Source organism: Chiloscyllium plagiosum, unplaced genomic scaffold (assembly GCF_037043375.1).
Source record: "Chiloscyllium plagiosum isolate Xiang-an unplaced genomic scaffold, Cpla_swu_hap1 HiC_scaffold_21, whole genome shotgun sequence".
NCBI lineage: Eukaryota > Metazoa > Chordata > Chondrichthyes > Orectolobiformes > Hemiscylliidae > Chiloscyllium > Chiloscyllium plagiosum.
In genome coordinates this window covers 99,008,333-99,021,441 of record NW_028270159.1, presented here as the reverse complement: position 1 = coordinate 99,021,441, position 13,109 = coordinate 99,008,333, and the positions used below count along the sequence as shown (strand labels likewise).

At 45.4% G+C, this 13,109-nt stretch overlaps 4 non-coding genes across 4 annotated transcripts; all 4 read left to right on the top strand.

Moving 5' to 3' along the window:
- Positions 1 to 2,720: 2,720 nt before the first annotated feature.
- On the top strand, positions 2,721 to 2,793 carry trnav-aac (transfer RNA valine (anticodon AAC)). The gene has a single exon. It is a non-coding gene; the product is annotated as a tRNA-Val (tRNA).
- Positions 2,794 to 6,060: 3,267 nt separating this feature from the next.
- On the top strand, positions 6,061 to 6,133 carry trnav-aac (transfer RNA valine (anticodon AAC)). Its single transcript has one exon. It is a non-coding gene; the product is annotated as a tRNA-Val (tRNA).
- Positions 6,134 to 9,400: 3,267 nt separating this feature from the next.
- Positions 9,401 to 9,473, top strand: trnav-aac (transfer RNA valine (anticodon AAC)). The gene has a single exon. It is a non-coding gene; the product is annotated as a tRNA-Val (tRNA).
- Positions 9,474 to 12,738: 3,265 nt separating this feature from the next.
- Positions 12,739 to 12,811, top strand: trnav-aac (transfer RNA valine (anticodon AAC)). Its single transcript has one exon. It is a non-coding gene; the product is annotated as a tRNA-Val (tRNA).
- Positions 12,812 to 13,109: the final 298 nt, after the last annotated feature.

Below are 13,109 nucleotides of genomic sequence, written 5' to 3'. Positions count from 1 at the left end.
CTAGTATTAAGATCCGCCCCGAGATCTAAGTCATGTTGGAACTGAAACGGAGGAATCGACAGAGAGGCTACAGAATGACATCGCATCCATTTGGTTTTCTTTAAATCACTGACCATCAGGAAAATGTAAACGGGGAGGGCGAGTGGAGAAGTGAAGCAGTTGCAGCTCTGTTGAAATTCCTTCTTTGTGAGTCACTCAGCAACCAGAGACGTGAAGGTGACTCAGGCGTGAAAGCTCTTCACATTGAGAACAAAAAGCATTCAAGGGCAGTTAGCACCTCTTCTGGAGTGGGGGTGGGGTGAGGTAATTACCTTTTGACTTCTGTTACTATGTTCAGAAACTGGCTTTTAGATTGAGGTGAACAGAAACTGCATTTCTAAAAAGCACCACGGAATTTAGCAAAATTTCTTGAGTCGCTTCTCCTCGATTCCCACACAGGTTTCCAACTCAGTTGGTATCCATGTGGCTCATGTCCAGGAGTGAACATCTCAGCAGCAAATTGCACGGTTAAGGTAAAAGGCAAGGAAAGTGGCATCTCGAACTGGCTCCGAGGTCAGAGCATTCTCGCAATGTGATCTGCCGTTCTCGGATTGTCATGCTACCTCCGGTTTTAGGGTGGAGAACATTCTTTGGGGCTCTTATTCTGAAAAAAAAACAGACACAGTGACTGAAACTATGCTGCACGGTATGATGTGGATCACGGCCTGCTCAGGTTTGTGCATTTTCTCTGTAGTCCGGTGTGTTTCGTGTTCCGTGTAAACGTGAAAGTCGTCCTGTTTCGAGCAATGGGTGAAATCATTTAGCAAAGCAAGAATGGAAATTCCAGTAATGTCAAGCTGCTCATGGTTGTTTGACCAAATCATAAGCGAACCCTTATTCTCACGCACTCACAGACACATTTGTAGCTGAAAAGAGTCTGAGAAGATAGACTGAGCTTACCATTGATTTTTGTCTGGATTGATGGGCTATCAATATCTGCTGCGAAATTGACATTGTAGCCGGCCACATCCCAGCAGCTGTGCGAGTCCGAGAGGAATCATTGAACCCATTTCATGTGACTTTGCACCTGTTGTTATGCAGGAGCACAATTGGAAATAGAAGAAAATGAGGCGGCACGGCCGCTGTAGTGTGGCCGAGAGGTCTAAGGCGCTGGATCCAGGTTCCAGTCTCGAAAGGGGCGTGGGTTCGCATCCCACCACTGCCATTTCTGCTGATCAACTCCAACGCTGCAGCTTGTTAAAATGCTGTTTCGGTGCCCACTGTCGAAAACAAAAGTAAAATGGGTTTGCTTCCCAGGGAACTAACTGTGGTGTGGGATACTGACAAATATTTCAAAATGTCTCTACTCTCATGATCGTGTTCGCCTCCCGCTCGGTAAATCGCAAACAGTTCTGCCGTCCCAGGCAAGTTGAGCTTTTTCTGAAACCGAATGGAGACTGTTATTTCATCGTTGTTGTGAAACGAAGTCCTACGGTGACTCTACTCGTTGTTATTTGGGTTTCTAGCTAATGGGAAAATCGTTCCAATGAATTTCGATGTCGTACCTTGTTGAATTTCCTTCATTTCCGTCCTGGAAACATCTGAAGGGAAAGGTAATCTAATCGAGACTGTGCTTGGTGAAATTCACTTTTTACGGCCAATTCTTCCTCTCTTTTCAGCATTGTCTGGAAAGTCATGGTTCAGTAAGGCTGCAGTATGTTTGAAAGAGTCGTTTGGAAATGCCCTGTTGTTAGTTGTGAGATTACCTTATGACTCATGCCCTCGGATTGTATCACATTTAGCATTCATGCATCTCTGTGTCTGAAAATGCATGGGGTATGCCAGTTTTGTTTGTGTTCCGTGTTAAATGCTTTCTGTTTTGCGATTCGCTCAATACATTTCGATTTAACAGGGTTTATGAGGTAACTTCCAGCAGCAAAAATCCTCAGCTGAGGATCTGGGAAAATTTCACAGAGTATGGTCAGTCGGAGCTAAAGTAAGGAAGTCGTTCGTTTCTGCAGTGTTTCACAATACTACCTTTCCCGTGAGCAGTCGAACAGACGAAATGATTGTGCCACAGACTGCGATGGCAAACTCCGCTAAAAAGTAATCCTTTAAAGCCGGTGGAAAGCAACGTGACGTTATTGGGGTACACCGTGGAAAAAGATACTTCGGTGGACCTCGTCCATGCTCACCACATAGCCAAAGTTAAACAATTCCCGTTCCCCAACCTTTAGGCCCCAATCCCTCTGAACGCATCCTATCCAGAAACTCAACCGATTACCTTTGCAATTTTCTGAGTGTAATAGCCTCCTCCACTTCCTCTGGTAGATCACTCCAAACACGCACAACCTTCTTTATGGGAAATGTGCCTCAGGTCCTTTGTCACTTTCAGCCCACTCACATTAAAGCTATGCTGTCGAGTTTTCAACTCACACCAACTTAGGTAAAACACGTAAATACTCAGTTTACCACCCTTCCATAAGGTCATGTCGCAGCTGTTACGCTGCAGGGAAAGTCGTCCCAGCCTATTCCACCTCGCCCTACGGTACAAACATCGACGACATCTTTGTCTATATTTTGTCATCAATTTAACGTGTCTTTTTTTTTACGTTTTCAAGATGTCGATTACGCTGGACAACAACGAGCTATTGGGAACGGACAGCGCGTTGTAAAAAGAAGAACGGATTCAACTTTCAGTGCTGGACGCAACTGTGCCGCAGCACGGCCGGCTGCGGCTTGTTTCTGTAGTGTAGTGGTCATCACGTTCGCCTAACACGCGAAAGGTCCCCAGTTCGAAACTGGGCAGAAACTGTTTTGTTCTTCAACTGCATGGACAAGAGCTGAGCTTTCTTGCACGCTTTCCCATCTGCAAACCTGCCTTTGAATTTGCTTGATCAAATCTGCTCTGGGAGTGAAATGTAATGCAATTCCATTTAATTACAGTGCAAAGCGTTGTTAAGTTTTTCTCCAACCTGGTTCTGATCATATGCCATTCTGTTGGAGAGTGTAGTTACCGCCTTCTGATCCTTCCACGAAAAGCAGTAAAGCATTTGCCTTCCTTGCGCAGGCGGCTCGGTTCAAAGACAGGAAAGAAGCAGATGCTCTGGTGTCACAGCGCACCACGAATTCCTGAACTTGTCTGCCTGTCAAATGTACCCCAAAGCCGTCTCAGAAAGACCTCATTTGGAAGCTGTCAATCGTTATTCAATGTGCGAGAATTGGCACCAGATATCCTGAATCATGTTTTGGAGCAATTCGCACGTTAGTGGCTCATTCAATCAGCAACAGCAATGAAAGAAATTGCACTCTCAGAGGAACCTTTCGACTTGCGCATTCATAGCGTCGCTAGTATTAAGATCCGCCCCGAGATCTAAATCATGTTGGAACTGAAACGGAGGAATCGACAGAGAGGCTACAGAATGACATCGCATCCATTTGGTTTTCTTTAAATCACTGACCATCAGGAAAATGTAAACGGGGAGGGCGAGTGGAGAAGTGAAGCAGTTGCAGCTCTGTTGAAATTCCTTCTTTGTGAGTCACTCAGCAACCAGAGACGTGAAGGTGACTCAGGCGTGAAAGCTCTTCACATTGAGAACAAAAAGCATTCAAGGGCAGTTAGCACCTCTTCTGGAGTGGGGGTGGGGTGAGGTAATTACCTTTTGACTTCTGTTACTATGTTCAGAAACTGGCTTTTAGATTGAGGTGAACAGAAACTGCATTTCTAAAAAGCACCACGGAATTTAGCAAAATTTCTTGAGTCGCTTCTCCTCGATTCCCACACAGGTTTCCAACTCAGTTGGTATCCATGTGGCTCATGTCCAGGAGTGAACATCTCAGCAGCAAATTGCACGGTTAAGGTAAAAGGCAAGGAAAGTGGCATCTCGAACTGGCTCCGAGGTCAGAGCATTCTCGCAATGTGATCTGCCGTTCTCGGATTGTCATGCTACCTCCGGTTTTAGGGTGGAGAACATTCTTTGGGGCTCTTATTCTGAAAAAAAAAAACAGACACAGTGACTGAAACTATGCTGCACGGTATGATGTGGATCACGGCCTGCTCAGGTTTGTGCATTTTCTCTGTAGTCCGGTGTGTTTCGTGTTCCGTGTAAACGTGAAAGTCGTCCTGTTTCGAGCAATGGGTGAAATCATTTAGCAAAGCAAGAATGGAAATTCCAGTAATGTCAAGCTGCTCATGGTTGTTTGACCAAATCATAAGCGAACCCTTATTCTCACGCACTCACAGACACATTTGTAGCTGAAAAGAGTCTGAGAAGATAGACTGAGCTTACCATTGATTTTTGTCTGGATTGATGGGCTATCAATATCTGCTGCGAAATTGACATTGTAGCCGGCCACATCCCAGCAGCTGTGCGAGTCCGAGAGGAATCATTGAACCCATTTCATGTGACTTTGCACCTGTTGTTATGCAGGAGCACAATTGGAAATAGAAGAAAATGAGGCGGCACGGCCGCTGGTAGTGTGGCCGAGAGGTCTAAGGCGCTGGATCCAGGTTCCAGTCTCGAAAGGGGCGTGGGTTCGCATCCCACCACTGCCATTTCTGCTGATCAACTCCAACGCTGCAGCTTGTTAAAATGCTGTTTCGGTGCCCACTGTATATTGATGTCGAAAACAAAAGTAAAATGGGTTTGCTTCCCAGGGAACTAACTGTGGTGTGGGATACTGACAAATATTTCAAAATGTCTCTACTCTCATGATCGTGTTCGCCTCCCGCTCGGTAAATCGCAAACAGTTCTGCCGTCCCAGGCAAGTTGAGCTTTTTCTGAAACCGAATGGAGACTGTTATTTCATCGTTGTTGTGAAACGAAGTCCTACGGTGACTCTACTCGTTGTTATTTGGGTTTCTAGCTAATGGGAAAATCGTTCCAATGAATTTCGATGTCGTACCTTGTTGAATTTCCTTCATTTCCGTCCTGGAAACATCTGAAGGGAAAGGTAATCTAATCGAGACTGTGCTTGGTGAAATTCACTTTTTACGGCCAATTCTTCCTCTCTTTTCAGCATTGTCTGGAAAGTCATGGTTCAGTAAGGCTGCAGTATGTTTGAAAGAGTCGTTTGGAAATGCCCTGTTGTTAGTTGTGAGATTACCTTATGACTCATGCCCTCGGATTGTATCACATTTAGCATTCATGCATCTCTGTGTCTGAAAATGCATGGGGTATGCCAGTTTTGTTTGTGTTCCGTGTTAAATGCTTTCTGTTTTGCGATTCGCTCAATACATTTCGATTTAACAGGGTTTATGAGGTAACTTCCAGCAGCAAAAATCCTCAGCTGAGGATCTGGGAAAATTTCACAGAGTATGGTCAGTCGGAGCTAAAGTAAGGAAGTCGTTCGTTTCTGCAGTGTTTCACAATACTACCTTTCCCGTGAGCAGTCGAACAGACGAAATGATTGTGCCACAGACTGCGATGGCAAACTCCGCTAAAAAGTAATCCTTTAAAGCCGGTGGAAAGCAACGTGACGTTATTGGGGTACACCGTGGAAAAAGATACTTCGGTGGACCTCGTCCATGCTCACCACATAGCCAAAGTTAAACAATTCCCGTTCCCCAACCTTTAGGCCCCAATCCCTCTGAACGCATCCTATCCAGAAACTCAACCGATTACCTTTGCAATTTTCTGAGTGTAATAGCCTCCTCCACTTCCTCTGGTAGATCACTCCAAACACGCACAACCTTCTTTATGGGAAATGTGCCTCAGGTCCTTTGTCACTTTCAGCCCACTCACATTAAAGCTATGCTGTCGAGTTTTCAACTCACACCAACTTAGGTAAAACACGTAAATACTCAGTTTACCACCCTTCCATAAGGTCATGTCGCAGCTGTTACGCTGCAGGGAAAGTCGTCCCAGCCTATTCCACCTCGCCCTACGGTACAAACATCGACGACATCTTTGTCTATATTTTGTCATCAATTTAACGTGTCTTTTTTTTTACGTTTTCAAGATGTCGATTACGCTGGACAACAACGAGCTATTGGGAACGGACAGCGCGTTGTAAAAAGAAGAACGGATTCAACTTTCAGTGCTGGACGCAACTGTGCCGCAGCACGGCCGGCTGCGGCTTGTTTCTGTAGTGTAGTGGTCATCACGTTCGCCTAACACGCGAAAGGTCCCCAGTTCGAAACTGGGCAGAAACTGTTTTGTTCTTCAACTGCATGGACAAGAGCTGAGCTTTCTTGCACGCTTTCCCATCTGCAAACCTGCCTTTGAATTTGCTTGATCAAATCTGCTCTGGGAGTGAAATGTAATGCAATTCCATTTAATTACAGTGCAAAGCGTTGTTAAGTTTTTCTCCAACCTGGTTCTGATCATATGCCATTCTGTTGGAGAGTGTAGTTACCGCCTTCTGATCCTTCCACGAAAAGCAGTAAAGCATTTGCCTTCCTTGCGCAGGCGGCTCGGTTCAAAGACAGGAAAGAAGCAGATGCTCTGGTGTCACAGCGCACCACGAATTCCTGAACTTGTCTGCCTGTCAAATGTACCCCAAAGCCGTCTCAGAAAGACCTCATTTGGAAGCTGTCAATCGTTATTCAATGTGCGAGAATTGGCACCAGATATCCTGAATCATGTTTTGGAGCAATTCGCACGTTAGTGGCTCATTCAATCAGCAACAGCAATGAAAGAAATTGCACTCTCAGAGGAACCTTTCGACTTGCGCATTCATAGCGTCGCTAGTATTAAGATCCGCCCCGAGATCTAAATCATGTTGGAACTGAAACGGAGGAATCGACAGAGAGGCTACAGAATGACATCGCATCCATTTGGTTTTCTTTAAATCACTGACCATCAGGAAAATGTAAACGGGGAGGGCGAGTGGAGAAGTGAAGCAGTTGCAGCTCTGTTGAAATTCCTTCTTTGTGAGTCACTCAGCAACCAGAGACGTGAAGGTGACTCAGGCGTGAAAGCTCTTCACATTGAGAACAAAAAGCATTCAAGGGCAGTTAGCACCTCTTCTGGAGTGGGGGTGGGGTGAGGTAATTACCTTTTGACTTCTGTTACTATGTTCAGAAACTGGCTTTTAGATTGAGGTGAACAGAAACTGCATTTCTAAAAAGCACCACGGAATTTAGCAAAATTTCTTGAGTCGCTTCTCCTCGATTCCCACACAGGTTTCCAACTCAGTTGGTATCCATGTGGCTCATGTCCAGGAGTGAACATCTCAGCAGCAAATTGCACGGTTAAGGTAAAAGGCAAGGAAAGTGGCATCTCGAACTGGCTCCGAGGTCAGAGCATTCTCGCAATGTGATCTGCCGTTCTCGGATTGTCATGCTACCTCCGGTTTTAGGGTGGAGAACATTCTTTGGGGCTCTTATTCTGAAAAAAAAAAACAGACACAGTGACTGAAACTATGCTGCACGGTATGATGTGGATCACGGCCTGCTCAGGTTTGTGCATTTTCTCTGTAGTCCGGTGTGTTTCGTGTTCCGTGTAAACGTGAAAGTCGTCCTGTTTCGAGCAATGGGTGAAATCATTTAGCAAAGCAAGAATGGAAATTCCAGTAATGTCAAGCTGCTCATGGTTGTTTGACCAAATCATAAGCGAACCCTTATTCTCACGCACTCACAGACACATTTGTAGCTGAAAAGAGTCTGAGAAGATAGACTGAGCTTACCATTGATTTTTGTCTGGATTGATGGGCTATCAATATCTGCTGCGAAATTGACATTGTAGCCGGCCACATCCCAGCAGCTGTGCGAGTCCGAGAGGAATCATTGAACCCATTTCATGTGACTTTGCACCTGTTGTTATGCAGGAGCACAATTGGAAATAGAAGAAAATGAGGCGGCACGGCCGCTGGTAGTGTGGCCGAGAGGTCTAAGGCGCTGGATCCAGGTTCCAGTCTCGAAAGGGGCGTGGGTTCGCATCCCACCACTGCCATTTCTGCTGATCAACTCCAACGCTGCAGCTTGTTAAAATGCTGTTTCGGTGCCCACTGTATATTGATGTCGAAAACAAAAGTAAAATGGGTTTGCTTCCCAGGGAACTAACTGTGGTGTGGGATACTGACAAATATTTCAAAATGTCTCTACTCTCATGATCGTGTTCGCCTCCCGCTCGGTAAATCGCAAACAGTTCTGCCGTCCCAGGCAAGTTGAGCTTTTTCTGAAACCGAATGGAGACTGTTATTTCATCGTTGTTGTGAAACGAAGTCCTACGGTGACTCTACTCGTTGTTATTTGGGTTTCTAGCTAATGGGAAAATCGTTCCAATGAATTTCGATGTCATACCTTGTTGAATTTCCTTCATTTCCGTCCTGGAAACATCTGAAGGGAAAGGTAATCTAATCGAGACTGTGCTTGGTGAAATTCACTTTTTACGGCCAATTCTTCCTCTCTTTTCAGCATTGTCTGGAAAGTCATGGTTCAGTAAGGCTGCAGTATGTTTGAAAGAGTCGTTTGGAAATGCCCTGTTGTTAGTTGTGAGATTACCTTATGACTCATGCCCTCGGATTGTATCACATTTAGCATTCATGCATCTCTGTGTCTGAAAATGCATGAGGTATGCCAGTTTTGTTTGTGTTCCGTGTTAAATGCTTTCTGTTTTGCGATTCGCTCAATAAATTTCGATTTAACAGGGTTTCTGAGGTAACTTCCAGCAGCAAAAATCCTCAGCTGAGGATCTGGGAAAATTTCACAGAGTATGGTCAGTCGGAGCTAAAGTAAGGAAGTCGTTCGTTTCTGCAGTGTTTCACAATACTACCTTTCCCGTGAGCAGTCGAACAGACGAAATGATTGTGCCACAGACTGCGATGGCAAACTCCGCTAAAAAGTAATCCTTTAAAGCCGGTGGAAAGCAACGTGACGTTATTGGGGTACACCGTGGAAAAAGATACTTCGGTGGACCTCGTCCATGCTCACCACATAGCCAAAGTTAAACAAGTCCCGTTCCCCAACCTTTAGGCCCCAATCCCTCTGAACGCATCCTATCCAGAAACTCAACCGATTACCTTTGCAATTTTCTGAGTGTAATAGCCTCCTCCACTTCCTCTGGTAGATCACTCCAAACACGCACAACCTTCTTTATGGGAAATGTGCCTCAGGTCCTTTGTCACTTTCAGCCCACTCACATTAAAGCTATGCTGTCGAGTTTTCAACTCACACCAACTTAGGTAAAACACGTAAATACTCAGTTTACCACCCTTCCATAAGGTCATGTCGCAGCTGTTACGCTGCAGGGAAAGTCGTCCCAGCCTATTCCACCTCGCCCTACGGTACAAACATCGACGACATCTTTGTCTATATTTTGTCATCAATTTAACGTGTCTTTTTTTTTACGTTTTCAAGATGTCGATTACGCTGGACAACAACGAGCTATTGGGAACGGACAGCGCGTTGTAAAAAGAAGAACGGATTCAACTTTCAGTGCTGGACGCAACTGTGCCGCAGCACGGCCGGCTGCGGCTTGTTTCTGTAGTGTAGTGGTCATCACGTTCGCCTAACACGCGAAAGGTCCCCAGTTCGAAACTGGGCAGAAACTGTTTTGTTCTTCAACTGCATGGACAAGAGCTGAGCTTTCTTGCACGCTTTCCCATCTGCAAACCTGCCTTTGAATTTGCTTGATCAAATCTGCTCTGGGAGTGAAATGTAATGCAATTCCATTTAATTACAGTGCAAAGCGTTGTTAAGTTTTTCTCCAACCTGGTTCTGATCATATGCCATTCTGTTGGAGAGTGTAGTTACCGCCTTCTGATCCTTCCACGAAAAGCAGTAAAGCATTTGCCTTCCTTGCGCAGGCGGCTCGGTTCAAAGACAGGAAAGAAGCAGATGCTCTGGTGTCACAGCGCACCACGAATTCCTGAACTTGTCTGCCTGTCAAATGTACCCCAAAGCCGTCTCAGAAAGACCTCATTTGGAAGCTGTCAATCGTTATTCAATGTGCGAGAATTGGCACCAGATATCCTGAATCATGTTTTGGAGCAATTCGCACGTTAGTGGCTCATTCAATCAGCAACAGCAATGAAAGAAATTGCACTCTCAGAGGAACCTTTCGACTTGCGCATTCATAGCGTCGCTAGTATTAAGATCCGCCCCGAGATCTAAATCATGTTGGAACTGAAACGGAGGAATCGACAGAGAGGCTACAGAATGACATCGCATCCATTTGGTTTTCTTTAAATCACTGACCATCAGGAAAATGTAAACGGGGAGGGCGAGTGGAGAAGTGAAGCAGTTGCAGCTCTGTTGAAATTCCTTCTTTGTGAGTCACTCAGCAACCAGAGACGTGAAGGTGACTCAGGCGTGAAAGCTCTTCACATTGAGAACAAAAAGCATTCAAGGGCAGTTAGCACCTCTTCTGGAGTGGGGGTGGGGTGAGGTAATTACCTTTTGACTTCTGTTACTATGTTCAGAAACTGGCTTTTAGATTGAGGTGAACAGAAACTGCATTTCTAAAAAGCACCACGGAATTTAGCAAAATTTCTTGAGTCGCTTCTCCTCGATTCCCACACAGGTTTCCAACTCAGTTGGTATCCATGTGGCTCATGTCCAGGAGTGAACATCTCAGCAGCAAATTGCACGGTTAAGGTAAAAGGCAAGGAAAGTGGCATCTCGAACTGGCTCCGAGGTCAGAGCATTCTCGCAATGTGATCTGCCGTTCTCGGATTGTCATGCTACCTCCGGTTTTAGGGTGGAGAACATTCTTTGGGGCTCTTATTCTGAAAAAAAAACAGACACAGTGACTGAAACTATGCTGCACGGTATGATGTGGATCACGGCCTGCTCAGGTTTGTGCATTTTCTCTGTAGTCCGGTGTGTTTCGTGTTCCGTGTAAACGTGAAAGTCGTCCTGTTTCGAGCAATGGGTGAAATCATTTAGCAAAGCAAGAATGGAAATTCCAGTAATGTCAAGCTGCTCATGGTTGTTTGACCAAATCATAAGCGAACCCTTATTCTCACGCACTCACAGACACATTTGTAGCTGAAAAGAGTCTGAGAAGATAGACTGAGCTTACCATTGATTTTTGTCTGGATTGATGGGCTATCAATATCTGCTGCGAAATTGACATTGTAGCCGGCCACATCCCAGTAGCTGTGCGAGTCCGAGAGGAATCATTGAACCCATTTCATGTGACTTTGCACCTGTTGTTATGCAGGAGCACAATTGGAAATAGAAGAAAATGAGGCGGCACGGCCGCTGGTAGTGTGGCCGAGAGGTCTAAGGCGCTGGATCCAGGTTCCAGTCTCGAAAGGGGCGTGGGTTCGCATCCCACCACTGCCATTTCTGCTGATCAACTCCAACGCTGCAGCTTGTTAAAATGCTGTTTCGGTGCCCACTGTATATTGATGTCGAAAACAAAAGTAAAATGGGTTTGCTTCCCAGGGAACTAACTGTGGTGTGGGATACTGACAAATATTTCAAAATGTCTCTACTCTCATGATCGTGTTCGCCTCCCGCTCGGTAAATCGCAAACAGTTCTGCCGTCCCAGGCAAGTTGAGCTTTTTCTGAAACCGAATGGAGACTGTTATTTCATCGTTGTTGTGAAACGAAGTCCTACGGTGACTCTACTCGTTGTTATTTGGGTTTCTAGCTAATGGGAAAATCGTTCCAATGAATTTCGATGTCGTACCTTGTTGAATTTCCTTCATTTCCGTCCTGGAAACATCTGAAGGGAAAGGTAATCTAATCGAGACTGTGCTTGGTGAAATTCACTTTTTACGGCCAATTCTTCCTCTCTTTTCAGCATTGTCTGGAAAGTCATGGTTCAGTAAGGCTGCAGTATGTTTGAAAGAGTCGTTTGGAAATGCCCTGTTGTTAGTTGTGAGATTACCTTATGACTCATGCCCTCGGATTGTATCACATTTAGCATTCATGCATCTCTGTGTCTGAAAATGCATGGGGTATGCCAGTTTTGTTTGTGTTCCGTGTTAAATGCTTTCTGTTTTGCGATTCGCTCAATACATTTCGATTTAACAGGGTTTATGAGGTAACTTCCAGCAGCAAAAATCCTCAGCTGAGGATCTGGGAAAATTTCACAGAGTATGGTCAGTCGGAGCTAAAGTAAGGAAGTCGTTCGTTTCTGCAGTGTTTCACAATACTACCTTTCCCGTGAGCAGTCGAACAGACGAAATGATTGTGCCACAGACTGCGATGGCAAACTCCGCTAAAAAGTAATCCTTTAAAGCCGGTGGAAAGCAACGTGACGTTATTGGGGTACACCGTGGAAAAAGATACTTCGGTGGACCTCGTCAATGCTCACCACATAGCCAAAGTTAAACAATTCCCGTTCCCCAACCTTTAGGCCCCAATCCCTCTGAACGCATCCTATCCAGAAACTCAACCGATTACCTTTGCAATTTTCTGAGTGTAATAGCCTCCTCCACTTCCTCTGGTAGATCACTCCAAACACGCACAACCTTCTTTATGGGAAATGTGCCTCAGGTCCTTTGTCACTTTCAGCCCACTCACATTAAAGCTATGCTGTCGAGTTTTCAACTCACACCAACTTAGGTAAAACACGTAAATACTCAGTTTACCACCCTTCCATAAGGTCATGTCGCAGCTGTTACGCTGCAGGGAAAGTCGTCCCAGCCTATTCCACCTCGCCCTACGGTACAAACATCGACGACATCTTTGTCTATATTTTGTCATCAATTTAACGTGTCTTTTTTTTTACGTTTTCAAGATGTCGATTACGCTGGACAACAACGAGCTATTGGGAACGGACAGCGCGTTGTAAAAAGAAGAACGGATTCAACTTTCAGTGCTGGACGCAACTGTGCCGCAGCACGGCCGGCTGCGGCTTGTTTCTGTAGTGTAGTGGTCATCACGTTCGCCTAACACGCGAAAGGTCCCCAGTTCGAAACTGGGCAGAAACTGTTTTGTTCTTCAACTGCATGGACAAGAGCTGAGCTTTCTTGCACGCTTTCCCATCTGCAAACCTGCCTTTGAATTTGCTTGATCAAATCTGCTCTGGGAGTGAAATGTAATGCAATTCCATTTAATTACAGTGCAAAGCGTTGTTAAGTTTTTCTCCAACCTGGTTCTGATCATATGCCATTCTGTTGGAGAGTGTAGTTACCGCCTTCTGATCCTTCCACGAAAAGCAGTAAAGCATTTGCCTTCCTTGCGCAGGCGGCTCGGTTCAAAGACAGGAAAGAAGCAGATGCTCTGGTG